Source organism: Eurosta solidaginis, chromosome 1 (genome assembly GCF_040869045.1).
Source record: "Eurosta solidaginis isolate ZX-2024a chromosome 1, ASM4086904v1, whole genome shotgun sequence".
Classification (NCBI taxonomy): Eukaryota; Metazoa; Arthropoda; class Insecta; order Diptera; family Tephritidae; genus Eurosta; species Eurosta solidaginis.
This window is the reverse complement of record NC_090319.1, coordinates 358,515,108-358,540,290: the sequence shown is the minus strand read 5'-3', so window position 1 is coordinate 358,540,290 and position 25,183 is coordinate 358,515,108. Positions and strand designations below refer to the sequence as shown.

General features: G+C 35.3%; 1 protein-coding gene across 6 annotated transcripts in view; it reads left to right on the top strand.

Annotated features, from left to right (window-relative positions):
• Nucleotides 1–25,183, top strand: part of LOC137238123 (lateral signaling target protein 2 homolog) — a 150,635-nt gene that overhangs the window by 106,376 nt on the left and 19,076 nt on the right. Inside the window, exon 1 of one of the 6 annotated variants that reach the window (XM_067762757.1) lies at nucleotides 23,324–23,462. The exons of the other annotated variants lie outside the window; for them this stretch is intronic. The gene's annotated coding sequence lies outside the window, so the exon portion shown is untranslated. Of the gene's footprint in view, nucleotides 1–23,323; nucleotides 23,463–25,183 lie in introns of those variants that run through there. 6 annotated transcript variants of the gene reach the window in all.

The window sequence follows — 25,183 nt, the reverse complement described above, 5'->3', positions numbered from 1 at the left end:
CGGTTGCAACGCGGCATTCTTCATCGTACCAGTTGTTTTTTCGTGGCCGCCGGTAACCAATTTTTTCCTCGGCGGCAGTACGAAGTGCTTTGGAGATATGCTTCCACTGCTCCTGTATTCCTTCAGGATGAGTTGTGCTCTCAGAGAGCAGGTGTGAGAGTCGAGTTGCGAAATCATTGGCAGTCTGTTGTGATTGAAGATTTTCGACGTCTAGCTTTCCTTGTGTTTTTTGTTCCTTGGTTTTACCCGCGTTGAGGCGGGTGCGTATTTTTTTTTTTATATTATATCAGCAAATATAGATAAATAAACCACATGATTGAAATAAAGAACAAGATATATAATACTACAATATTACAATAAAACAATATTACAATAATACAATATTACAATAGGTGGCCAATTCAGGTCGATTATGATCAAAAACAAAAAAATTATAAATAATTTGTCTATAGTTTCTTTCGTTTATACAGTTTATTACAGTAGCTGGAATAGAGTTCCAAGTGCGTGTGGTGTTAACAAAAAACAGTCGCGTTGAAGGAACAAAGTTGAAATTTGGAACAATAAATTATTTAAATGGTTAGATCTAGGAAACATAAGTTTTTCGTATAAGTAGGATGGTGTTTTTGTGGCAATTAGTTTTACAAGAAAAATACAACTCCTAGCCTTCAATTAATTATGGATATCACAGCCCAGACATTCCAACTAAATTTACAGCGAAGTCAATGAACCTCTGTTTTTTACCTCAAAGTGAAAATTCGGTTGTATTTAAAAAACAGCTTTCTGCATTCTGCTACCATATTTAGATTCAGCATACAACTCTTAAAAACATTTTTGTCAATGAATGACATGGAACATTCTACAAAAAATTTAAATTATGCATTTTGGACATATGCCCTATAACAACAATGCAGCGCTTCACACTAGTACCAAACTAGCGTAGAACTATCTCATTTATAGACGGCACTAGTTCTAATTGTATCCTCGGACTGCTTTCAACCCACACTTTTAACACATTGATGTCGTACGAAATTCAAATTGTCCCCCTTTGCAGCCCTCTCTCATAGGTGGTTTTGTAATAGTATCGCGTTTTGAGTAATTAATTTAAATTCTTATAGCTCAAACTTAAGCGTTGTTGGTACAAGTGTGGCTACCAGTGAGCTGCAATTATTCATGTTTTAAGGTTATTAGTGGACTAACTAAAAAATTAGTATTAGTGCGTACTCAATTGTCTTATTGAGCAAGAAAGTCAACTGTGTTATACGAAAACACTAATTGGAATAAGAAAGACTACAGTGCAATAAAATGAATAGAGTAATATCAGTCTTCTGACGCCAAAAATTTTTGAAGATAAAGGTGTTGCATGCGCGAACTTCAGTGGAAAGCAGCGGATGAGCTTCACAAAATTCTGGTAGGTCACTTCCACCACACCACAAATTTTAACACGATTTTTAACAAATGTAAAAATGTGAATTCTGAACACATTAGCTGAATAAAAAGTGTACAAATAATTGTTAAATAATAAATACAGACAGTGGTAGTTTAACAAATTCTGCTGTGGTAAGTGGTGAATGTGACCTATTAGAATTTTGTGAAGCTTGCTTCAAACTATTTTTCGTCCCTGCAATGTCTCTATGTTAATATTGTCTATCCTGACGGTAGCAACACAACGATGTACACGAAACTAAACTGAATACAGCGCTAAAGAAAAACCGATAATAAACGAAGTATACAGTGTATTACACACGAAACCAACATGCTACTGAGTTAAAGCGACTATGATTTCAGTTTATACTCAACAATGTCATATATGTATGGGACATATGTGTTGCGGCGCACTCGTATGTATATTCTATTTTATGTGCTAGTCACTCAAAGTATTTGTCTGTACTTGACTAAGTACCAGGCATGCTTAACGAACGAAACGATATCATTTCGTTACGATAATCAACGTTAATAAACGAAACGAAGTCATTTCGTTTCGTTTATTAACGTTAAGAACGACAAATTAACGTTAATTTGACGATCTTAACGTTAATAAACGAAACGAAGTGACTTCGTTTCGTTTATTAGCGTTGATTATCGTAACGAAATGATATCGTTTCGTTCGTTAAGCATGCCTGCTAAGTACACATTTAGACACAATTTTTTGGCTCATGACTAAGTGCGCTAATTTTATACGTACTCAAAGCAGACCTCTGGTGGCTACCAACTGTCCCCCGCATCCGATTAACACGAGCACTCAATAAACTTTTATTGTGAAACTGTTGCTTTGCGTGACTGTCTCTTATTATACCCGGCTGTACTTGTACACAGGGTATTATAACTTTGATTGGATAACGGTTGGTTGTACAGGTATAAAGGAATCGAGGTAGATATAGACTTCCATATATCAAAATTATTAGTATCGAAAAAAAATTTGATTCCGTCCGTCCGTCTGTCCGTTAACACGATAACTTGAGTAAATATTGAAATATCTTCACTAAATTTGGTACACGAGCTTATTTGGACCCAGAATAGATTGGTATTGAAAATGAGCGAAATCGGATGATAACCACGCCCACTTTTTATATACATATATAACATTTTGGAAACACAAAAAACCTGAGTATTTAGTAAATAATACACCTAGAGTGTTGAAATTTGACGTGTGGACTGATGTCTTTACTATAAGGAATGCTTTGAAGAAAAATTAACGAAATCGGTTAAGGACCACGCACACTTTTATATAAAAGATTTTTAAAAGGGTCTTGGACGAATAAAATAAGCTATATCTTTGCAAAAAAGAGCTTTATATCAATGGTATTTCATTTCCCAAAGTGGATTTATAACAATAAATGGGAAAAACTTCGAATTTAAAAAAATGGGCCTGGCACCGCCCCTTTTATGACTAAGCAATTTTCTGTGTTTCGGGGAGTCATCACTCGAAGAAAAATTAGTTCAGAATAGAACCATATGTATATGTATTATTGCGCAGCCTTTTAATACTATTGTAACGAATTTAGTGCAATTCCTGTTATTTGCAACCGTTCGTATCGGTAAAGTGTTGAATAAATAACTCCAATATTTAATAATGCAAAATGGCCTTCTGATACTTAACAACCAATAGCTTGCTTAAATGAAACTGATTCGTGCTTCTACTGTTGCGGCCTTTTATACTCGGTGATTTCTCGTTTGTATACTTCTGGGCTTTTCCAGAATTTACTTAGTTACTGCTATATAATTATAACTACAGATACACGTGTATAGCTCTCATATGCGCGTGTATTTGTGAGCAACACTTCCACAATTATAATTGCATACTTTTGGGAGCATCTCAGATAAGATATCTGCATGTGTTTGTGCGTTGCTTCTCCGCTGCGTGTACCTACATATGTGTAGACATAATGACCGAATTATTGATGTGCATACAAGTCACTGCTTAGCATCGGTTTAGAGATGATAGTATCCCTTAGTGCTGCTAATATTGGTTACACTGCCCTCCACCTAAGTCTGATCGTCCCGATTAGACAAATCTCTCGATCTAAACGCCGCTAGCATCTCCAAATGTACCACTCTTCTACTTCGTGGTTTCCCAATGGTTTGTATGCGGTAGATGGTATCACTGATCTTCTTCACAACTTTGTACGGGCCTTCCCAACTGCACCGAAATCTGGATGGAGCGCCATTTCGCTGGTAAGGGTTGTATATCAGTACCAAATCTCCCTCCAAGAAACCTTCCGAATTATTGTTCTTGTCGTACCTGTATTTCATCCTACTACTCATTATCATGGACCGTTCCCTCACACTCTGTTGTTTGGCCAATGAGCTACTTCGTACGGCTTGATCTTGACGAATTGGGTTTGCATAATCAGTATCGTGTTGACGTTTCACAACATTAGTGCGCGTTGACTTGAAACCGCCCTTGCATTCCTTCTGGAAAATTCTTTCAGTCGTTTTAGTGCGTCCATTAGGGTTTGCCAGTGTCAGTGTTTTTCTCGCAGGTGTCTTCGGTTTTGATTTGTTTGGCCCATTCGTTCCATCAGCACTTGCCCGATCTGCTGCCTTTGACTTTTGTGGTTTTTGTCGAATCTCTTTCACCAGAATTCGCTTACTGCTGAACCCTTGCTAAAAACTGAAGTTAAGTGGCACATCCTTGTTCTTATACTGCATAATCCTTCTCTGCATATCGAACCTGATGTCATAGTAAACTAAGAAATCCACTCACAATATGACTTCATCAACGATCTCTGCCACAACGAATTTGTGTAGAACCATGACCTCCCCAATTAATACTTCACATACCACTTCTCCCTGGACTTGGTTATACTCGCCAGTAATCGTATGCAATCTGGATCCAGGTAATGGCTTTACTCTCCTGTTCACCAAATCGGATCGGATTAATAAATGAGATGCGCCCGTATCTACAGTCAGTACACGCTCCTTGCCCATCCACATTTCCTTTGACGGTAAGACTGCTCGATTTCCTTCTAGTTTGCGAGATAGGTATCACCCGACATTCAATAGCTGTGGCAAGTTCTCGATCTTTACATTTGACTCGCTCTTGCTTATCTCCTCCAGCTGTGCGTTTACGACCAGCCAAGTTGGAACTGCCATGACCGGTGCTGCAATGACGTGCAATGTGACTTGGGTTACCGCACTTGAAACACTTCATAACTCCAGCATTCTTTTGTTGTAATCCCTTCAGTGCTTCCAAAATTGTGTCTACCCAATCTGGCCTTTCTACTTCCACGCGATGAGCTTTGTATGCGGGCTTACTCAAAAGTGACGCTGTTTCCTGAGTTAGTGCATGGGATACCGTTTCAGCAAATGTTGGCTTTGGGTGCGCATATTTAGCTCATTTCGTTTCGGCATCCCGTATTCCATTTATAAAGCTCTGAATTTTAACCCTCTCGGTGTATTCCACGGGTGCGTCTGCATTTGCGAGATGAGCCAATCTTTCACCATCCGACGCAAAACTCCTGCAAAGTCTCATTCCCCTTTTGGTAACGGTTTTGCAACTCAATTTGGTATATCTGTTTTCTGTGCTCGCTTCCATAACGTCTCTCGACAGTGGCCATCAATGCTTCATAACTGTTCCGTTCGTACTCTGGAATAATCTGTAAGATTTCAGCTGCAGGACCTTTCAATGTCACGAACAGTGCAGCAACTTTATCTTCAGCATTCCAGTTGTTCACTGTTGACGTCTTCTCAAATTGAAGCTTGAATACCTCGAAAGGAACAGAGCCGTCAAAAGATGGAGTTTTTACCTTCGGATTGCTCGCTGGAACAGCTGGGCGATTTAGTTGTAATTGTTACATAAGACCTTTGAACGCTTCTATCTCGGCATCAATTTTGTCCTCGAGTTGTAAAATTTTTGCATCCTGCTCTTCCAGTTTCGCAAAGAGCTGCGATGATACCTGTTCCGAAATTTTTGCCGACATTCCAGATATACGTGCCTCTTGCGCTTCCAGTTGAGATGACATATATGTCTTCTGTTTTTCCAATTGAGATGACATTTGCGACGCCATTTCTGAAATGCGTGTCTCCTGTGACTCCAGCTGAGATGCCATTGTCGATGTTTGTGCAGACATTGTGCTCGTCACTGTCTACGGTGTTTCGTTTTTTTCTTCCATTTTTGTTGTTGTTTTGTCGCTATCATAATGAAAGACATACTCCTCAGCATTGATTCCTTCAAATACCATAGCTACACTTAGTCGTCTTTGTAGCTGGGATTTATTGCCAAAAGTAGCCAATCCACGGACTTCCAACTACTCCTTCAGTTGCTGGATCGTCAATTCACTCAACTTTGCCATGCCCGAGTTGTATTCGAAGTCTTCGGAATTTATTCAACAATTCCTCTTCTGCACCAATAACGTTCGTATCGCTAAACTGTTGAATAAATAACTCCAATATTTAATAATGCAAAATGGCCTTTATTAAAGTACTTCACAATACTTCACAACCAATAGCTTGCTTAAATGAAACTCATTCGTGCCTCTACTGTTGTGGCCTTTTATACTCGGTGATTTCTCGTTTGCATACTTCTAGGCTCTTCCAGAATTTACTTAGTTACTGCTATATAATTATAACTAAAAAAGCACGTGTATAGCTCTCATATGCGCGTGTATTTGTGAGCGACACTTCCACAATTATAATTGCATACTTTTGGGAGCATCTCAGATAAGATATATGCATGTGTTTGTGCGTTGCTTCTCCGCTGCGTGTACTTGCATATGTGTAGACATAATGATTGAATTATTGATGTGCATACAAGTCACTGCTTAGCATCGGTTTAGAGATGATATTATCCCTTAGTGCTACTAATATTCGTTACACTATTAAGGACACAAAATAAACAACAACAGCACTTCAAGTGTACAGAGTATGTAATGTTCGGTTTCACCCGAACTTAGACTTAGAATTTTTGACCGCACCAAGAAGAGTAATAATAATTTCGATGGCGCGGTGTAGACTGCACAATCGCCCCACCCTAATATACATACTTACTTGCTAGTACATGTTTTAATTTCAAGGCTTTTTTAAGTATGAAAGAATGATTGTGCTTTCAATGGTTATCTTCATGAAAAGGCTATCAATTGATGAAATATGTAATTGCCAACGTAATTTGGGCTCATTATCAGATATATATAGATGATTTATTGATATACCAATTCTACAAGTACTTATTGATAACAGTAGATAAATACATATATATTTCTTGCATATCTGCTGTAAATTGCAAATTGCTATGCCATCAACCACAGGCAAATAAATTATTTTTTAGTATATAAATTGTAATTTGTAATTCTCCATTTCGAACTTTCATAATAAACGTTCAAACATATTTACAAGAATAATTAACTGCACAACCTGCCTGTTTCACAAGCTAATAATTTTCGCTTGGTTTTTGTGCAATCAAAATATTTTTTTTTTGTATGCGCTCGTGCGAAAATTTTTTTCATGCATCCAGCCATTGCTATGACTCATTTCCATATATTTAGTTTTGTTTGCTAAGAAAATGTAAAATCTTTATAATGGTAGTACATGTTTACGTGCAAAATATTATATATGTCTGCAAAAAAGTTGTGCAGTGTCTTAATAGTCTGATCAGACTTATATGCTCGACAGACATTACTTAAATCCAGAATTAATTAGCTTAATCACAAAGAACTTGAAAATGCGGATGGTAATCGTATACTTTCTTTAGTTAATTTTGAAGATTTAAGAGTGTTATCGATGATCGAAAGTTGATATTCTTTATACCTTATCTGATCAACCATAGAAATATAACGATCACAGTACTTGTTGTATTAAGTCTGTGACATTGCAGCGCTGCACATTTTACTATATCTTCCATTATATCTTTTTAAAATTTTATGTCCGGGGACATTTAGGCTAAGTCTATTTTACATTTGGCGTCGTGATGCTTCTTAAATCGTCTATGTTTTATGCCGACTCGGAACGGCATATGCGAGGCAGATGAATTTTCACTAAGGTGGTTTCCGTGATAGGCATTGTTCGCCAAGCCACTGCTAAGGAGCGACCCTGCATCGAAAAACTGTAAAGTGCTTTGATATTGCTTTTCTAGCGAACTGAACCCATGTCCTGGCAGGCGAGCTATTATATTATTACATATTATTATTATATTTGATTCTTCACCAAATCATGAATTAAAACTCAACGTTTTTCGCTCGCACGGAGCAATACAAGTGGGAATGTATAAGGAGATGCAAGGAAGCAGTACAAATCCCACAGTATAACATGTTGGTGGAAAAACTATAGTTAGAGGGCGGATATCTGCGTCGGTCCTTGATTTTTTTATTAATAAGATGGACTGACGCTTATTTAGACAATCTCACTTAAATTCTGTGTCCAACCATGCGACAATGACGTCAAAATAGCAACCACTTGCTTATGGTTTGTTGGACAGAAGCTTCCAAAAACGCAATATTTCGGAGGACACGTGGTATAAACAGTGGTCCAGTTAGGACCAAAACTACTAAGTCAAAAGCCGATCTGCTAGTGAAACACATGCTACTACCACCACCAAAAGTATACCTGAAAAAAAGTCTTCAATCTTAAAATACATGTGTATATGCACTCGAATCTGTTGTCAATTTTGAATGAAACAAACCGAGTTGTTTGGCTTTTAAATTTACACTCTCATTTTCGTTGTATCCCCAGTATCTTGAAACCAGCGCCATCTTCCTGAAAAATTTGGTCGTCGACCTTCTTTTCGCCTTATACATATAATATGTACTAAATATGAACCTTACCACTCCATAACTTCGATTTCTTTAAATATTATGCCATCAAGTTTACTCTCTTGTAGATACGATGCATCATTAAACCAAATCGATCCATAAATACGCTTGCGATACCTAGAGAGTTTATTAAATTTTTTTTATTGTATTGTATCCTGAGGTGACCTGTTTAAACAACACGCTGAATCAGAATTTGTTTGATAAACCTCCTACTTAAGAGTTTTTCCTGAAACGCACTATCCCAGCAACTTTTTGATTAACGCCCTAATGAAGTTTGATTGAGTGTTTATAAAAAAAATATGAGATAGGTCGTTTTTAAACCAATTCTGATTTAGACCGTTTTTCAATTAAATGAGAAACGTTCCGAGAAAAGTTTTCTGAAAGAATGCTGAGAAAGGGCGTTTTCGAACAGGCATCCGAGATGAGGTCTGCGTCGATGTATTGCAAGCTTCGGGTGTTTAGCTCAAAATGCATTTACTTAAAATTCAGAAGTTAGTATCGGTTTTGAAATAATTTCCTAAAAAATATCGCGATCTGTGAAATCCAGCCCAACATTTTTTACATATGAATTCAAATACGAGTTCAAGGCCTTAAGAAGATTTGTTTTTGTTTATTATTATTGTCTTGATATATTTTTCTTAATTAAAAAAAAAAAAATAGATTTGGAGAAAGAAAATGTTAGTTGATGATACATATCTATTTCGAGAGTTGCTAAACTCCAACTCATCAGTTGTCTCTAACAGTTTCTTTCTTCTAATCCAATTTTCAAATTTGTATACCTTTCATGAACATGAAATAGTATATTAACTTTGGTCCGATGTTTGAAACGTTGAGAAATATAGAAGATAGACTCACCATTATGTATACCGAATTGATCAGGGCGACGAACTGAGTTGATATAGCCATGTCCGTCTGTCCGTCCGTCTGTCTGTTTGAACGCAAACTAGTCCCTCAAATTTTGAAATATCTCAATGAAATTTGAAGGATGTATTTTTGTATTGTATTAGACATTTGTCGGATCCGGTAGGATCGGATCACTATAACATATATCTCCCATACAACCGATCGTTCAGATAAAACGATTTTGGTCATTCATGCCGCAATTTAGAAAGTATAAACGTGAAACTCGGTGATATATATTCTAATATATCATAGAAGATATCCTTAAAAAATCACTTTGATCAGAGCTATATATAGTTATATCCCATACAACCGATCGTTCAGATAAGGGGTTTTATGCCATTTTTTTATATTTATCTTAAAATCGCTTAGGTATGTACATCTGTTCACTATATATTTCTTATCTTATACAGCGCATTATTTGGAGATTACGAATGGGATAAGATTATTGTTCAGCTCCATTCATGAAAGGTATGAAGTCCTCGGCACAGCCGAAGACAGTCCCGTCCTTACTTGTTTCAATCAAAAAATATATATACATCTCAACAATGATAATGAGATAAAATTATTGTTTGGGGCGTGATATCGTATTCGAACCTATGATCATGATAACTAATTAGAACGACAAACAGAAACAATTGTAAATATTTTCCATGTACAATGCCTTTTTATCATGTTCAGAGCTATGTTCTACGATTTGGGTCTCTAGATCAACAAAAACTTGCGCAGAAATCAATTGCAGAACTCCAGAATGTGCCGGTAGTAAATAAATGCCATAACAGCAATGTAACTGATAAGGCCACAAATAATTACGCACACCTGAAAACACCAACAAAGAGTGCATACAACATTACTCACACATATACACAGTAATTAAGAAAGCATATGAAATTATATCAACTACAGATATACATGTACATAGCTAAATCGAATGTGATATACAAAAACGGTAAATAAATAAGCAAATTATTTAAGAAGGCTATTCACGAAAAGTCTATACGCTGGCAGAAATAGGCGAACGAGCAAACGGAGAGTCTAAAAGCAGCGTAAGCTAAGGAATAATCAATCAGTTTGATTTTAACAAGCCATAAGTGAAGTACGCGAATACATTTAACTGTGAAGATCTAATACCATAGTAGTGCTGTATATAAACAACATTTTATATACAGAAAATTTGACTGTATTTATTCGATTGTTCAGTGATTCGAACGATTGTAGATGGCGCAGAACAATCGAGAACTCCTGAAACTCGCAACAATAATTTTGAAAGGGTGCGTTTTCCCTTCTCATGTTACACAGCCATCCGTCTATGTACGCATATACTATTGCCATATGGATTCGAATTTTATTCCAAGTTTCAAGTCTGTAGCCTAGTGGAAAGTTGCTTAAAAATCGTTCATATGGCAACCATTCTGTTAACATCGTTTCGCATAAAATATATAAATATCACCATTCGTGATAAACTTGTTGGAGTTATTACTACTTCAATAGACTATATATATGAGCCAAAGGCAGGCGAAATTTCGCTCAATCATTGCAAGAATATGAGCAGTGGGTTTGTGCATTACATTGACCACTTCAATTTTCAGGCTGGCAAGAAAAACATTCTTGACTTTTATGACCTTAGTGGGCTTCGAATCCAGGCCATCCGGTATGTAGAATTAAGTGTACTACCCACGCCACTTGACTCCACCGACATTAACTCTATTTGGGTTTACGTTGTGCAAAATCCTCTTTTTGACCGTTGGCCACTGATAAGTTGTTACTGGTAGAAGGTTATTTACACTAAAAATTATTCCAAAACAAGCTCAGGTATTTTAAAGAATATTTTTAGTTGCTGGCGTTGTTTCGTAAGGTCGACACGTGCGCAGACAAACGGCTTAAGGGAGTGTATTTTTTATATAGCCTTGTTATTACCTAACAATGTGAGTCACGCGCCGCGGTATGAATGGTTTGAGGTCAATAACGTTCAGTGACAGTAGAGGGCAATCGCCCTTACACACCTTGCGAAATCATTACTTTAGTAAATAATATAAATAAAGTGAAATAAGTTGACTATTAGATGTTCTAGCAAATAGCTACTTGCGGTGAGTTTGCCGTGTTTTTGCTACTTGAGTTTGAATTTTTTCTCAGTTTTAATGTTTTGTTTTTCTTTTATGCATATCTTTAGTTATTTCCAAACTACGTTGTTGTTCACTGTAAAATTAAATTGTGTTTTCAGCTTAAAGCTATTTATCATCGATAACAATATTGTTGAGATTGCGATTTATACGATTTTCATTTTGTTTACATATATAGCTAAATAATTGTATGTACTGATGATATACAGTACACTTACAGTAAATGGAACACTAAAGTGCATGTGGTTATTTGGTCATATTTAGGTTTGGATAAATGGACGGTGTCACGCCCCTAGGTAATATAAGTGTCACAAGTTATAACTTCGAAATCCATTCAAGCAGCCACCATACTTGGTATAGAGATTCTAGACATCATGGGTTAAGATGGGATAGGGTGAGGAAGGGGAGATGGAGTTGAAGAAAAGAAGGAAGTAGTAAAAGAGACGAATAGACTAGAGGAAAAGGAAGAGAAAAAAGGCTAGAGAGGGGCATATCAGCGAAAACTCATTTGCCTTGCAGATGCCGTTCGGAGTTGGAAAATTTAAAGAACCACGATGCATATTGAAAGAGAAGCTCGGCCAAAAATCTCTTCGGAGGTTACCGCGTGTTAGTTTGGATGTATTTAAAATGAGTTTCTAACACTGTACAACAAACATGATGTAAAAGAGGGACTTCCCAAATTTATAATAATAACTTTTCACTTTTTGTCATGGGTGCGACCAGATTAATACTTTATAATACATCTTATAAAAAGTAAAAAAGTTACTAAAAATGCATTTAAAGATTAAATTCTATTTATATTGATTGAAGGTTTTTACAACAATTGTAGCCACACTTACTCTAGCTTTATAAGAAAAATTATTCCTGAACCAAGGTTCACTTTCTCATGCAAACTCCCTTTATCTCTTTTAACATTTAAGTTTTTCAATTTTTTTATTTTAAATTTTTTAAAACTTATAATTTCTTCAAAATCATTTTCAAATTTTTTTGTTTTATATTGTTTTCTTGTTATTTTTATTGTTTCTAGTTTTTATTTTTTTACTTTATCTATTTTTATTTTTTTTATTCATACATGTTTTAAGTTTTTAAGAAAATTTATTTTTGACAGTTATTGCTTTTTTTTAAATGTTGTTAAATTTATTTTTCTTTAATTTAGTTAACTGCTTGCTTTTTCATTTCGTAGTTTAAAATATGCTCCAAAGCATTTTTTAATTTTTGTTTTCTTAATAGGTCAAATTAATAAAACTTGGTTTTTGTTTTTGAGTTTTTTTCACATCCTTTTTGTGCTAAAAAGAAAAAACTCTTATTGCACTTGCATATACTGCACTTACTGTCTAATAATAATAGTAAAATTTATTATTTCAAATTAAATTTGTAATAATTTTTAGTCATGTTTTTTATTATTTTTCAAATTAAATTATATTTTTTTTGTAGTAAACTATTTTTTCTGGATTTATATTTTTTTATATATTTTAATTCTTATTATTTTGTTTATTTTTATTTTATTATATTATTTTTTTTTATTTAAAATTTCTTTTTTATTTTTCATACATTTTTTTTTCTTTTTTTATATGTATTTAATTTTTTTTATATATGTATATTTAATTTATATATATATGTATATTTAATTTATACATTTAACCTTTTTTATATGAATATATATTTAATTTTTTTTAAATTAATGTTATGTATTCTTTTCTAAACAATTTGTTTTTGAAAATGAATTTTTTAAGTTTAATTTCTTTAAAAATGTATTTCATAAAGTTTGTTGTGGATCGATATACATATGTATGTACATTAAGCTGGGTCGATTTATTAACCTATATCGCGCCATCGATTTTTCGATAGGTTTTGGGCTCAGGAAAAAAAGTTCCACTAAGCATACCCACAAAATAATTTTCGAGCCTGCAAAATTTGAGTTTTTTGACTTTTTTTCCTTAATTTTTAAGGTTTTTTTCATGACCTACTTAAACAATTCTCGTTTGATTTTAAAATTTTCATGAATTCCATGTCCGACTCAAAATTGTCCACTAAAAACTTTGGCGATAAATTTTTTTTGGGTTTTGAGGAGTGTTTTGGTGAAAAAATTTATTTTTTCGCAATTTTTTTTTAAGGGTTTCTTCAGAAGCGTGCAAAAGTGTTGCCGATGAAAACGAGTTTGTCTCATAGTTCCTATCCCACTTAAAATTATGCGAAAAAACGTTGGCATTAACAGTTTTAAAAAAAAATTTTTTTTTTTGTTTTTGGGCCTTGTTTTGGTCGAAATCGATTTTTTTAATTTTCAAGGCTCCAAATCATTTTTTATGTATATGTTTCCGTTACACCCACCAATAAGTATACCAATATGATCAGAGGACGAGCTAAGTTGATTTAGCCATGTCCGTCTGTACGTCTGTCCGTCCGTCCGTCTGTCCGTTTGTTTGAACGTAAACTAGTCCCTCAATTTTTGAGATATCTTGATGACATTTGGTAAGCAGTCATATTTTGAAGGGGGATTTGACATTTGTCGGAATCGATCGGATCGGACCACTATAGCATATACATACCTCCCATACAATCGATTGTTCAATAAGAGGGGTTTCGCCATTTCTGTCCCATTTCTGCATCATTTTAATAGCTAGCAACATAAATTTTACAACAAGCTTACGTATTGGGCATAGTTTGTTGTCTGAAAAAATCATAAAGAAAATCAGGAAAATATGCCTGCTTACCAAATTTCATCAAGATATCTCAAAAATTGAGGGACTAGTTTGCGTTCAAACAAACGGACAGACGGACAGACGGACGGACGGACATGGCTAAATCAACTTAGCTCGTCCCCTGATCATTTTGGTATACTTATTGGTGGGTCTAACGGAAACATTTACATAAAAAATGATGTGGAGCCTTGAAAATGAAAAAAATCGATTTCTACCAAAACGTGTCCCAAAAACAAAAAAAAAAAATTAAAAAAAAAAAAATGGCAAAAACTAAAATTTTTCACCGAAACACTCCGCAAAACCCAAGAAATATTTTTTTTTCAAAAACTGTTATCGCCAAAGTTTTTAGCGGACAATTTTGAGTCGGACAGGGTATACATGAAAATTTTAAAATCAAACGAAAATTTTTTAAGTAGGTCATTAAAAAAACCTTAAAAATCAAAGAAAAAAAAAAGTCAAAAAACTCTTTTGGGTATGCTTAGTAGAACTTTTTTTCCTGAGCCCAAAACCTATCGAAAAATATATGGCGCGATTGGGTTAACTTTCGTCCATGCAAATCAACCCAGCTTAATGTAATACTGTACGAGTTGTTATTTAATACATACACATTTACTGCAGCCATGACTTAATGAGCAAATGACGTTTTCTCTTTGTGCTGGTCTAGCAAAGCGAATGAACTTGTATTTCTCCATTGTTTACAATTGTTAATTAAAATTATATACGTTCGTTTCTACGTATTTACTTACACAATGTAAATGAACATCTTTCTATTTGTGCAAAAATTTGCAACATATATTTTTATTACGGGAAATGGAGTTTCCAAATAGTCTTTTCTCAATAACTAATGTGAGTTCTGCGCTTGTACGAAAACATCTTTCGTTGAGATGAATGTCCGATCTCCAATCAATGATGCACAGATTTTCCTTATTGTAGACGGAAGACAACCTCGCGTAATTGTTTAGCATATGATCTGCTTTGAGTATATTGGATGGGAAGTATGGGCTTGTAGAAAAGATCAAAATGCAGTAAATAAAACTGAATTAAGGTCGCTTCATGGTTTTAAGTGCCTAAAGAATAAAAATTTGAACTATACTTGCAGACCCGTTATCATATCGAGGTTCACGGGCTCAAATCTCCGGCCACAAAAAGGTTTTCAAAACATGCTCATCCTCCGCTATGCTCGTCAAGGCGCCTGAGTGTCTTTCTGCCACGACAATGTTCTTAACAAGAAATAATCTGCCTTAACGAATGTTGTATATAAACCTCTGAGCTTTTTGATTGCTCTGTTTGCACTTTACTCAAAAACTTATCATCAGCGTAATCGGTGTTCAAAGTCACAAAAAGTCTGCTAAAGCGCAAATCAAAGATTGCGTCCACAAGAAGTCATCAAACGTGTAGGTAATACACACTCCGGCCTTGTAAATGTAATTGCTTTTTGTTTTTTGTAAATATTTCAATGTCTTCTGAGCTTTTCTTATTTATTTTGTTTATCAGTGGCCCGGTTTCAACCAAATTACTGTAATTAACATACATTTATTTTGTTTTGCTCTATTTAAATTGTAAAGGTAACTGAAATGGAGGCAAGCACATCTGACTTGCATTTGAAAGTCAGCCATATTTAACAATTACTCTAAAAACGTTTATTTATTTGCTTTTTCAACTTGTTTGTAAATATCTGTTTTTCAAATTTGCCATTTGGCAACAACAACACTCTGGTAACATATTTTTTTCTCACAATATTACTTACCGGTTTTTGTTCAAGAAACGAAATTACGTTTATTCGTGAAATGCGCAATTGAATGCGAGTTAAATAAATAAATACAAATCATATAGTTCCCTACAGTATAACTCACTAGTTGCAAACCAACCCAACTCTTGTTTGAATTGCAAGCTCAACTAGTCAGTACCCGGAATTTTTTTAAAATAAGCAATTTTGTAATTTTTAACATGATATTTTTAACATACCAGATGCCAATGGTCAAGTTTACATCAGACTTATGTGTGAACGGGGCTGCATATTCCTGTAAAAAATCTGAAATACAGTTGACTTTTTCTGAACTTCACTTGAGCTTTTCTCAAACGAAGTTAAGCTTTTCAGAAATACCATATGAAATACACTTGTGGGTTTCTGAAACACCTTTACACTTTTCTGATATTCATTATTTAAGCTTTTCTGAAATACAATTGTTTTTTTTTTGAAATATATTTGCTCTTTTCCAAAATACAGTAGGAAAAGGGTGGATAACTTTTCTCAACATCAATAATTGTAAATTTCTGAACTTGAGTAGTAACTTTCTGATCTTATGTTGTTACTTTCTGAACTTAAGTTGTTACTTTCTCAGAACTATTTATGGAAATTCTGAACTTTAATTGGGGGTTTTTGAGTAATAAATGGAAATTTTGTACTGCAATTGTAATCTTTTGAACTTCAATGGTAATTTTCTGAGCTTCAATTGTAATTTTCTGAATTTTAATTGGAAATACTGAACATCAATTTAGTTTGCTGAACTTCAGTTGGAAATTCTGAGCTCTTGTTATATTTTTCTGAACTACAAATGGAAGTTCTAAATTACAAATGAAATTCTGAACAATAAATGTATTTTCTGAATTTTTAATGGAAACTGAACATCGATTGTAGTTTTCTGATCTTCATTAAAAATTCCGATCTACAAATGAAATTCTGAACAAGAAATGTAATTTTTGAACATAAATTGTAAATTTCGGATTTTTAATTGGAAATTCTGAAATTCAATTTTAGTTTTCTGAACTACAAATGGAAACTCTGAACCACAAATGAAATTCTGAATTACATTTGTAACATTCTGATCTTCAATAATTTCAAGTTTCTTTTGATGGGCAATTCTTTAATGGGCAATTCTGAGCTAGGAGCTCTTTTGCACAACAAATCGATTTTAACGTTTAATAAAAATTACAGGGCAATTGATGGTTGATCGTCAAAAAGTTTAGAAAAAATACCTTTACGCTTTCTCATAACTGGGCTGTAAGGGTGTTGTCGATTGGCAGGGACCTAACGCCTAAAGTTGTACTTGCAGAGCAAAATTTTAAAACCGCTGGAATTAGGCCAATTGGAAGCATAGCAAGAATTATCGCAGCTCGACTTAATTAACCTTCCGTTAAATTTAATTGGTACGAGTATTTGTTATTACTGACTAGTTGAGCAAGTGCTACCAGCAAACTAGTACTTATTTTGACTAGTTTGATGCTTCCTCACTGCAACGTGAATTCACTGCCAACCAATCGGCCAATAACTGCAGATCTGTCAAATAGGCAACCATTCAACCGCAAAATCAAGCAACAAACGAGCAAATCAGTCAAGCAAGTTAGCCAATTGTATTAACACAAACACACACATGCTCATTATTATACATATATAAACATGTAAATAAATATATATACAAGTGTTTAAGTTTTCTAAAAGGATTTGATTGCTTGTTTCATGCGTTTTTAGCTTTTTTTACAAGTAAATGTTGTATTTGATTGCGGTTAAAAAACAATTCATACCAAGTAAGGAAGTCTAATTTCGGGAGAAACCCAACATTACATACCCAGCTGTACACTTGAAATGCTGTTGTTTGTTTTGTGTGCTTGATGGTATTACAAGGCTGCGCAATAATACATATATGTACATATGGTTCTATTCTGAACTAATTTTTCTTCGAGTTATGGCTCCCGAAACATAGAAAATTGGTCATAAAAGTGGCGGTGCCCTCCCATTTTTTAAAATTTGAAGTTTTTCCTATTTATTGTTATAAATCCACTTGGGAAATGAATACCATATAAAGTTTTTTTAACACATAGCTGATTTTATCCGTCCACGACCCTTTTAAAAATATTTTATATAAAAGTGGGCGTGGTCCTTAACCGATTTTGTTAATTTTTCTTCAAAGCATTCCTTATAGTAAAGGCAAACTCTGCCGAATTTTGTTAGGATAGGTTTACCGATTTTTGATTTATGAATAATCAGCCCTATTCTGCATTTCGACTTGGATTGGAATTTTTTCGATTTGACAATTTTGGTATTCTGTGTTCCAATCTCTTTCGCTCCAACTTCGAATCGTTCGATTTTGTGTATTCTGCATTTCGATCATAGTTCCGTTTTTTCTAAGTTGCAAATTTGTTGGCGCAAAAATATTTTCTTCTTATTTTTTTATTAATTTATAACAAAATTTTAACAAAAAAGTAAGTAAAACTTGTTAAGAAACGTAAAAGGCTTGATTATGATTGTTTTTATATATTTCTAGGTCAAAAATAACATGTCGATGTCGAAGTCCTAGACGTATTTGCCCCGCCAAAGTATCTAACACATACTTGAAAGCATCCTTATTAAGTCGAAAGTTTTTTTTGAACCTAAATAAGAAAATAAGTCATTAAACTTTACCACTTTTAAGTTCAATTTCTTACAATTCGTCACTCATCTCAAATGGATTACACAAATCTCGCAATATTTGGCTTTCCATTCTTGCCTGGCCATTTTCGTATGCGTTACTTTCCAACTCTACAAATAATGCCGCGGCTATTGATTCCATTATAATAGACAGCTATAATTTGTGTCTGTTCGTTGGGTCCAGTTATATGCCAAAGCAAGCTGCCGGAGTAGAGTAAGGTGAAGCGAAGACGTATACAATCCTTGCGGAAAGAATAAATAAATCTTCATAAAGTATTTTAGGCCAGTGCAATGCAATTAGCATCCATAAAATTCAGAAAATGTCAACTATATTCGTGCAGGAACCCGTTTTAACAAAACCTGGTGGCCACGGCAGGGAATTGGCCAAAAGAACGACAAAAACACACATACAATTATGAAAGCACTTCACTCAAAAAATATATCACTGCGGCAATATATTCTATTGCTTTTTTTGTACAAAATCGCGTGGATAATAAAATATAAACGTTTTTGAGTGTTTTTTACAAATTTTCTTTAATTTATTTTGTTCCAATATTCACACATTCCGTACAAACAGCTGATTTCGAAAAATCATTTGGTCTTCCTCTTCTCGTAACGATTCCGTCGTAATGCAGAATACCCAACTTCGATTAAAGGGAAGCGTAGAACGGGAACGTCATCGAAATGCAGAATAGGGGTGAATAATATTTGTAAAATTGATCTATAGAAATTTGACGCGTCCAACGCTTTTATTTAATTGTCTGGTCAACGCCCTAGATTGACGAGGATTGTGATGACTAGTACCTAGGACCTACCTAATTATTTGCTAGCTTTTAGTATTATTATTATTTCATGTAAGTATTGTTTTCAATAAAACCGTTTAACTTACATTTTTTATTATTATTTTATATTCAAGTTTTTACTCTTTATTTAATTGCCTATAATTTCTTATTCTATTTAGTTAATTTAGTGACGCATTATTACAAGGACTCTTTTCTGACAATTTGTTACAATTTAAGTCCTCAATACATAATCCTTCCAAAGACTTTACTCGACTCTGCGCCACGTATGCTTGTCCCTCCTCGAACTCAAAAATATTTTGATGTCACTTCTACCGGACTGTATGTAATATTTGTTCCAGATATCAGCCAAATCGGACATCATAGGTCGCTTTATATTCATATACGATTTTTTGAATATCTCGATCCTTGCGCCACCTAGCGGGCATTTTTTGATAGTTCTCTTTCTATTCTTTTATGTATTAAGTGTTCCAAATATGAGCCCACAAATCAATTTTTTTAAATATTTCGATCCATGCGCCACCTATCGGAGCTTTTCTCTGAACTATATTCCAAGTTTCAAGCTTGTAGCTTATCGGGAAGTTCCTTAAATTTCAATTACAAAATTCGTGCCGGCTAGCCAGTCAGCCAGCCACACTGTCAAGTCAAAATAAAACCGTTTAAAAATATCCTTCCATGTAAAACTATTGTACAAAGAATGTGTTTTGACAACTCCATCACTACTAATAAGTATTCACTCAGAGAAAAACGCCGTTCTAAAATCCAGCACCACCGGACTCCATTCAAGCTTTTCTTGTTCTTACTTTTTTGTTCTTGAAATACGAACGACCTGTTCTCAAAACAACAACCTTGTTCTTGAACTGACAACCATTTTCTTGAAAATAGAACGGCTGGCTTTAAAATATGGACAAATGTTCTATTAATGAGAACAATGTTCTTAAATTAAGTTCAAGAAAAAAGAAACGGTACAATTCGTGTTTACTACAATGTTAAATACAACATTTGGCACAAGCTATTAAGCAGTTGTAGTGGCCCAGCGGCTACGATGTTGCGGTTGCGATCGTGTGGCGCGAGTTCGATTACCGTCAAACTGTGAAGTTTTTTAAAACAATTTTTTTATATTCTATTTTTTTTAACTCTTATTTTTCGTTGAGTTCCATTCACATATGCACAGGTAATTCTCAATCTTGTTATGCAATGTTTTAAATATACATATATTCAGATTCCATCAACAAATAAGAAGAATTTCTCAATAAGGGAAATATATGAAAAAATGCATATTATGCGTTTTTTCAAATCTTCTGGAATTTTAATAAAAATTTATTTTTTTATTAAATTTTTTTATTAATGGCAAAAAAATTATTTATTAATAAAAAAAAAAATAAATGATACCTTCCCACTCCCACCAATGATCAAGCGCAACCCGTTCTTGAATTGAGACCGAAAACTGTTAAATCGACCACAAATCGTTCTCGAAGCGTGAGCAAGAAAAATCTTAAATCAAGCCCAAGTAGTGCTTGAAATAAGCACAGAAGTTTCATACATCAATACCAAAGTGGTCATAAAATACGGACGGTGTGCTTGCAAAAACTGTTCTTAAAACAAGCCATTCGGTCACGAGTTAAGAAAAAACGTACTTAACAGACTGTTGTCAACGAATGTTCTTAATTTTGAACTTGTTTCGTTCGTTTAAGAACGATTTTTTCTCTGAGTGTACTTTTTTCGTTTATCACAGAAAAAAACGCAAATCATTTAATTAGCTAGAGTAAGCTCAGAGTAAATACTCCTCGAATCAAGTCTTTCAGAACATTTGATTTTCCATTAACTTTTTCTTTAAATGGTTATATATTGCACTCAATTTCATCACTAACATTAAAATTACGTATCTTTTGTATAATTGTAATTCGCCGCCGTGTTGTGTTGTATATTTCATAAAAAAGCTTGTTCAATAAAAGTAAATAAAAAGCTCACGCCAATAACCTGATTGACTGGCAAAACGCTTTACAATTGCATATGAATCATCTGAAACATTGTCGCGAAAAATGTTGCAAGCGGGGCGGGACCTGCGTGTTTATGCCGACTCCGAACGGCAGCTCCAAGGCATATAAATTTACACTGAGAAGTGTTTCACGGAGAAATACACTCGGAGTGTTTGCCAAACCACTACGGAGCAGCGGCCCTGCTTAGAAACACTTTTTCTAATTGGAAACGCTTTTTACTGAATTTTTGATGCTGCTTTCCCCCGGGGAAATGAACCCAAGACCTTCGTTGTGGTAGGCTAAGCACGCTACAAGGCGAAAGCTGTGTCGTTTATACCTTATAAATCTCACAGGAACACGATTCGAACCTGCACTCCTACGATGATTGATCTGTTTGCAAACAGTCTCGACCAAAGCCACGTCTTGTTGGTGTACAACTTTTTTACCAATTGCCTTCTGATGCATATATTTATTTCCGGCGTTGATTCTGGATAAGTAAATGTTTAACCTATAACCGTATCTCGATCGAAGTTGTTCTAGAGTGACGCAAGTCCCAATGGGAATATTGAGCCCATATCGTGTTACACGTTGACGGATGAAGAACCAACTTCACTCATGATGACAATGAATCTGTCAAACTATTCATAAAAATTGTAATAAAAAAATGGATCTAGTAAACATATGTCATGACTCATGATTCACCATTTTAGAGCTTTTGTAATTTAAACAATTTACTTCGATCACGGATCGTATTACACGTTCCCTGCGTTCCTGAACTGTAAATTTGGGGTATTTGACATTGAGAACTGGGTTCGCCGGGAATTTATCGGCATAAGACTTTGCCAATTATTTGTGGATGCCTCTGCGGGCCTTTTTATGCTATTTCCGATCAAACGTGCTCGCGGAGATGACAACTTATGTCGTTGGGACCTTTTCAATCAGATGCGTGTTGGGGAAACTCTGCTATCTGAACATTCAACAAGAACTTTTTGTACAGCATTTCGTTTCTCTTCTTTATGGGAGGTATACCTGCGTGGTTTTTTGAAAGGTTTGCAGTTTCCTCCAGTGTGCTTCTTTTGAGCTCCCCGACAATATCGGATACGTGTAGCATACAAGAGGCTGGTCTATTGCTTTATTGGTTTCTTTGTCTTTGCCCCAAATGCTGCTAGCGCTAGACTTGGAGATATTGCTACTGCTATGAACTTTAGATTCGATTGCGGATACATCCCCGCCGAAATGCAGGTCATGATCGACTTTTGTGCTTCTGGCAGTTGTTAGCGTAATGCCATCGACGTAGATGTCTAATATTGGCGACATTTGTCACGTCGTGAATAAGGTCGCTGAAGGTTTGGACGGTGATAACGCTAAATTTCGCGAGGTGAAAACCTTGAAGGACAAGGAGATTGTTGTTAATTTTGTAAATTTTACAGCAAAGCTCATCAATGAAAAGACCAGGACCTGTCGCCATTATGTTGCAGTTATCAGGGTAGCAAACAATGGTAAGTCCTTCTAGTAGGACACCACCCTGCGCCAGTCCTTGTTTTATTCTTCTTGATTTTGGTGTCAGGTTTCCTAACTGGCCCGATAACCGCCAACCACAGAGATAGTTTGCGGCCCACCTTCTAAGACTAGAAGGAAGGTAAGGATCTTGCAGTAATGGGCTGTGATTGACTACGTCTTTGGTAAGTCTAGCTGTATGAGTGCTTTTCTATTGTGGGGTTCTTAATTCAGTCCGAAATTTATTAGTGTGTTATTAGTGTGTCATTTTCAATTTTCATTAGCACGGACAGAGAGTTTACAGGTTTTTAGATCCCTACCATTTTGCCCGTTTGTGTTTTATCCTCAAGGTGTCTGATGTGCGCGTTTATCTTCCAGATTTGGGCTTTGTCGCGTTGTTTAAATTTTACCGAAACTATTCAGTAAATTAAAAATTGCTTTAAAAATGTTTTCAACCAATAAGCAATGGGGCACTCCCTGCTTAACAATAACAAAAACTAAAATTGTTTTATTTTATCACTTGCAGAAAAGAATTGATATAACTAAATAGGGTATATCATTTAGTTGCTGAGTATTACAACGTTTTTCGTGGCTATGATTCATCTGTGTTTTTATAGTATCTGTCAACTGCGTTGATTTATTGTGAACTTGCAAAGCGAGTAATTAGTCAAAACTGAGTACAACAGTCGATTTTCTATAGAAGTGTGAGGGAAAGGCGTCGCGACATATTTTTATTAAATAACAAACGCATATTTAGAATTGCAATTATAAACTGTTAATTAGCTACGAAGACCTGCTGCCAGTCTGGCAGAGAGAGAGGTATACAGATTTATAAAGGGCAACGAAAAAGTTAGGGAAGCAGTAGAGAATAAGGGGTAGTTTGAAAAGAGGAGAGGAGAGGAACAGTGAGTTCTTGAAGTTCCTAATACAAAGGTAGTTTGTGTGTTCATTTCACAAAATATTTCCACTTAATAAGAAAAGGTGTCGCTACTCCTCTAACTGGCCGGGTGGAAACGATTGACGCTTCAGCATCCTCCTCGCCTTGCTCCGCTTTGGCTTACGTTTTCAGGGTAGGGAGGATTTGAGCATAACGCTTCCTCACTTAGAAAAAGTTGGCACTCCATCGTCTATCTCTACAACACCCACGATGCTGGTGTGTAATAACGGAAGGACTAGGTGTCCGACGAAGGTGAAAATTTCAAAGGAACGCCTAGATTTCCCAGCTGAGCTGACTCCAACCGTGTACTGGCGAACGAGCACAGAGGATTACTGTAAGGTGTACTACCCACTTAAATTCAAAGCTTTTCTTGAAATATCTAGGAGTAAACATTGCCTCAAAATTAACTTTTAAGGTGCACTTCAAGGCTGTGGGGTATAAAGTTTCTAGAGTTAGTGCAGCTCAAACGCGAATAATTCCCAACATCGGCAGCCCAGGCTACTGGTCAGCTATTATCCAACGTAACCAGCTGGGTACTATTGTAACGAATTTAGGGAAACTCCGCTTATTTTTACACTTTCTACTAACGTTCGTATCGCTAAATTGTTGAATAAATAACTCCATATTCAATTATGCAAAATGGTCTTTATTAGACTACTTTGAAAATGCTTCATAATAACACTTATACTTCGCAACCAATAGCATGCCTAAATCAAACTGATTCTGCTTACTAAGCTTTTGCTCCTTTTATACTCTCTGCTGTGTCATTCGCATACTTCTAGGCGTTTCTTCTTCTTCCAGCTATAAACTGCAGATACACGTTTATAGCTTCTCGCACAGCAATATTCGCGATGATTGCATACTTTTGTGAGTATATCAGATATATGCATGTGTATGTATGCTCCTTTTATACTCTCTGCTGTGTCGTTCGCATACTTCTAGGCCTTTCTTCTTCTTCCAGCTATAAACTACAGATACACGTTTATAGCTTCTCGCACAGCAATATTCGCGATGATTGCATACTTTTGTGAGTATATCAGATATATGCATGTGTATGTGTGAGAACCACTTTGCTGATGATTGCATACTTTTGTGAGTATCTCTCCGTTGCTGTATGTACATATGCGTATACATAATAATTGATTTGTTCATGTAGATACAAGTGACTGCTTAGTATCGGCTTAGAGATGATAGTATGCCTTAGTGTTGCTAATATTCGTCACAATATTATATGCACCACCAGTATGGCACGGATCTAAAATGTCCCACTAAAAAGATGTACTAGCATCCTACCGTATTACTGCTATACGAATAGCATCTGATTATCGGACGGTGTTCGACGACGCCATTAATGTTTTATTGAGGAAAATCCCAGTAGATCTACTCTCAGGTGAAATGGCCGATCTGTATGGCATTGTAATCAGCCGACCATCTGAAGATGCTAATAAAAGCGCAAGGTCACGAACAATAGTTATGTGGCAAGAACGGTGGGCAGAATAGAGAAAAGGGCGCTGGACCTTCATACTAGTTCGGAATATAGCGGAATGGTACGAGAGAAAACACGGCGAACTAAATTACCACCTTACACAGATATTGAGCGGGC